Source organism: Dipteris shenzhenensis, chromosome 28 (genome assembly GCF_047967505.1).
Source record: "Dipteris shenzhenensis isolate YYH24624 ecotype China chromosome 28, Dip_SZ_1.0, whole genome shotgun sequence".
Taxonomy (NCBI): domain Eukaryota; kingdom Viridiplantae; phylum Streptophyta; class Polypodiopsida; order Gleicheniales; family Dipteridaceae; genus Dipteris; species Dipteris shenzhenensis.
In genome coordinates, this window is record NC_141623.1 from 6,632,066 (window position 1) to 6,636,988 (window position 4,923).

Below are 4,923 nucleotides of genomic sequence, written 5' to 3' on the forward strand. Positions count from 1 at the left end.
TTTGAGTCTAGTGCTTCTAAGATAGGGGTGGAAGCCAAGATGAGTCTTAGAGCCTCATAGGACGTTTGGCAAGCCTCTGTCCACTTGAAATAATTAATAGCTTATACAAGGGGCAGGCAATCTTGGCATAGCTATAAATGAATCTATGATAGTAGCCCATATGCCTAGCAAATCATCCTAATTGTGTGCTTATTTTACTTCACAAATAAGAGGGACACCCTTTGAATTGGTAGGGTTAGTAGTTCCAAGACTATCTTGATCTTGTTGTAATCCATGGAAATCCCATTCTTGGATACAACATCGTTTAACATTACCTCATGTTTAACACAAAATTGGCAGTTGAGAGGATTGGGAGAAATCCTATAAAGGTGACACCTCTCAAAAACAAAAACAAGCCTAAGATATTTGAGGTGGTCATCCTAATGTATGCATAGGTTGTATGCATAGGTTGTCCAAAAACACCTTTAAGTCCCTCAAATACTCTTGAAGGCTGTGATCATCAACCATTGGAATGTAGCGAGAGCATTGGTAAACCCAAAGAGCATCACGCTAGATGTGTATACTCTCCATTCCATGGAAAATTCTATCTTATGTTTATCCACCAGTGCTATGGATACTTGATTGTACCAAGAGAATCCATCCAGGAAGCTATAAGCTTCCTTTACTATGACTTTCTCTAGCACATGCTCTGTAAAGGGTAGCAAATAATGGTCTTTACATGTTGTAGCATTGAAATTTTTTCATATTCATACATACTCGGATTTTCCCATTCTTTTTTAGAACAATGAAAATGAGGGAGGGCCTAGTCTATATGTTCGATCTCATAGATGAATCTGACATTGATGAGTTTTTCTATTTCCAAAGTACAAGAGGACTCTCATGGTAAATTAGTCTCTTCCAATGCCATCATCTTCTTTTATGATTTCACATGTATTTGTTGACAAAACCTTTGAAAATTTGATTAAATTTTAACAGAGGTTTTGTTATTTGAAGGGTTCTAATTTCTATTAATATGTGCTCAATATTAATCATCAAGTTTGTTTTGGACTTCCTTGCTTTGGTTTTAGAGAGCATGTTAGTGGAGAATTAATGACAAACATGTTCCTTGTATGGGAGGCTATCTACATGATTTTTTTTCTTAACCAAGGCCTAACTAAGATATTGAATTTATGGGGGTTTGCAAACATAAATGTCAACCCCCCCTTACTTATTTATTGACCTGATTGGTTGCTCTACTTGGCCAATCATATGCAACCTTATTCGTATCTGACTTACAATGGTCAACCCGTGTTGCCTTTAGGGCATATAAAGGTCCTGTAGTAGCATTAAATTTGAAACAACCACATTACATCAAAATAGCAACTAGAAGGAATCTTTTAAAAAGATTCCTAAATATTTGTTTAAAAATAAACCATTTTATACATTGGCTTTTTTCTTTTGCATAGCAAAACTTTCAAGAAACACGTAAGTGTATAGATAAGGTGATCATTTGTATGTGAGAATTTGAAATTTGAATGTTGACATTTATCAATAGATGACTCTATTTGATCAAAATTCTTAGTGTAAATTATGGCTCTAGGAGTAGCAAGATATGCTCTCCATTGAGTGTTCCTACTTTCATATCCTCACTTAACCTCCATCAAAAATTCACAAGAGGGCTATCCAACCTCTAACAAATTGTATCTCAAGTAAATCTACCTTCCTATCCTCACTTAAGGTCCATCTCCATCACTCTTGATGTTCAGCTATCTCACTCTCATTACTATGGCTCAATCTTCATCAACGTTCATGTTTAAGGAGGATAGACATGATTCTCTCTTTTGATTAACACAGTCCACCAAATTGTTGAGGATAGTGTAAATTGCACCATACCTCTAGGGCATTACGGGCAAACCCTAGCCCTAACCCTAACCCTAACCCTAACCCTAACCCTAATGGGTTCACATGTATATCTTCATGTTCATGTTCAATACAACTTAGTGTACAGGTCGTGTGCACTCCTCTCTCTCCCGCTCTCACTTTTGCTATCATGGTATCAAAGCACGATGTGCTCCCAAGCCCTTGCATCTTGTCAAGGCAACAAGCCCTCCTTGTGTGAGGCATCCTCATCTCCATCTCCAAGCATTGTGAGATCTTCGTGAGAGAGTGTCCAAGATGACCTTGTTCCGTTAAGGCAACAAGCCCTCCTTCGTGAGGCATCTTCAGCTCTTCTTGTAGAGCCTCCTTCGTGAGGCATCTTCAGCTCTTCTTGTAGAGCCTCTTCTTCTCTTCGATGAGTTTTACAAAAGCTCGTCATTCTGAGCCATGGAGCTTGAGATACAATATATTGAGTGATTATGTTCCTTGTAAGTAGGATTGAGGGATAGTCTCAAAGGTTCATGTGAGAAAAAGGTGTTCCTGCACATATTTTTGTTCGTGGGATGCTCTCTTTTGGTTAGTTCACAACAACAATTTGAATCTACACACTTCAATCTTGCTCAGTTTTGATTCTCCATTAGACAGACTCCAAGTTTCAATGAGTCGAGAGCCAAATGCTAACCACCAACTGTGCAATGGATGCATATGCCTCTCCAACAATGGGCTAATGCAACAACCACCTTGAGTGTTTACAAGTGATGCCTCGAGCCAGTGGGACTCAAAGGCTTAAATGCCTTCTACCAGCTCCACAACAGGCTCCCAAGTGACTTGCGAGTGGCCTCCACAACTAGCCGATAGCTCCAAATGCCAAAGCACGCTCTCACTTTCAATAGCAACAATGCCATGTTCAAGAAGCCTCCAATGGTCAACAAGCTCCTTCCACAATGACACGGCTCATGAGCTCTACAGTGGCTCTCTCTACAACACGCCGCTACAACGAAGGCCTCCCAGGGCTCCAAAGATCGGCTCTACTACACCGCCATACACCTCAGCTCCTCCAACGTTCACTAAGGCACTCAGCACCTGCAACGACAGACTCCACCTTTAACGGCCTTCCAATGAATGCGCTTGGACTCTCGCTATCACAATCATCAACCGTCGCCACAACCTCTAGCTGACTTCTCCTGCAACTGTCATCCCATTGAGTATGACAAACCAGGCCTGCCCCTGTGATTCTGCTGAGTTGAAAACATCTGTTTGGGAGCGTTCTGTGACAATCCTGCCCTGACTTTCCTGCACCCTGCCCATGTAGCCCTTCCGGGTTGAAATCTGCAGAGTCCACGAATTCGGCCCAACCATCGGCCTCCTGCATTCGTTGTACTCTTCTTCCATGGGGACGCTCTTCGTGCCTCTCAGTCATGTTCCCGTCACCTTGGAGCTTGCGTTTAAGCTCATCCCTCAACCAGGCTCTCTGATTACAGGAATTTGGAGCACAGACAAGGGCTACTCGAAATTCCCATTCTTGCACATTGATCTCTACTGCAAAGAACACCCCAAACTTGAGCCTTAGCTGCTCTTTGGCCATAATTCCGTATCTGATTCAAGACTGGCAGGCAAATCACACCAAGCCACAATAACGAAGCAGGTTATGTATAGCAATACACGAAGCTAGCTGGGCAGTTGTCCTTGACAAGGCCAAGAGGGTGGGAAAGAAAGATGCTAGGTCGGTCACTCGTCTGTAGTGCAGCATGATGCACAGAACGATCCACTGATTGAAGCTTTCCACAGGACCAGCATCATCTCTATGGCGCGGGACATTACAGTGTCCTTCAGGATCTTGTGCAGGAAGCTGAATGAAGACGCATGTTGGAACCATGGCTTGGCAAAAGGGCACCGTGTATGATATATGCAAAACAGTAGAAAAACTAATGGCATCATCCCCACAATTCCCGAAAAAACCACGTACCGACAAGCAGACAGAAACAGAGGATGCTGTATTAGTGCAGGAAAGGAAGACACCTGCACCGCCTCCAGACCCTGGCCTGCTCATGTTTGCATACAACAGGCCCTACCAAATCAAACGATTGGTTTTTCCAACGCTTGTCATTAGACCTTGCCTCTGATAATGCACGCTTCAGGCAAACTCGTAATGATACCTCAAAGAATCCATAGGACAAATCTTCTGAAAAGGGTCTATACGAGGAAGACTTGTAAGAACACTGAAAATGAAGCGTCTGCTGGAGACAGGATAGGTGCCGAAAAAGCACTAGAGCTACGCGACATTACGCATCCTACACCAATTTCTATCAGAATTTTCAGGTCACGGAAGGGGAAGATATCGACCAGGAGTTTTACTGATCTCAATTGGTAAAAGCAGTTTACCGTTTCGCATTACCATGTGCAATACCGAATTTTTGGTCGGTTCCTCTCTGCGTGAGCGGGGCTGCTGCTTTTTGTGCCGAGCACACGGTGTTCTTTAGTAAAAGGCGAAAGATTAGTTAGCTTTATACTCAGCACGCAGCTTCCACACTCTACAAGTGTGCATGTGTGTGTTTATATAGGGCATGACGCTGTGAGTCTTTACAAAAGCCGGTATGTAGGCACGTGTCCAATGCAGTTTTCATCCCTCTTTTTGGGAGGCTGCCTCTTATGCTCCGGCATACCTCCTAAGGACATTTGCCCAGCCCAATGTGTAACTCCCCAGCTACAAACGTTCTTTGCAGTTCGTGATTGCTCCTTGCTCTTTTCAAGCTCATGTGTCATCGTTTTGACCACTGCCTCCACCATGGAGGCTTGCTTTTACACAAGGTTTGTGTTGCTGTTCGTGATGCATGCGTCGAGTTGCTTCTGCATGCTTTGTTGCCTTCCTTAACCTTGTCACAGCTCTTTGTTGGTGGTCGCATTGCCATCTCGACTGTAGCTGAGCCTTCTAGCTTCGTGGGGGCTCGTGGGGGTGATGTGTCTTTACATACGTTGGCCGCCACCCCAGCTTGGCTGCTCTGCAGCTCCTTTAGAGCTTTAGAGCTCTTTCCTTTTTAGAGAGCTCGGTTACGAAATTTCATTCGA

General features: G+C 43.4%; 1 pseudogene; it reads right to left on the reverse strand.

Annotated features, from left to right (window-relative positions):
• Positions 1-4,295: 4,295 nt before the first annotated feature.
• LOC147883108 (U5 spliceosomal RNA) lies at positions 4,296-4,380 on the reverse strand (annotated as a pseudogene).
• Between the last annotated feature and the right edge of the window lie 543 nt (positions 4,381-4,923).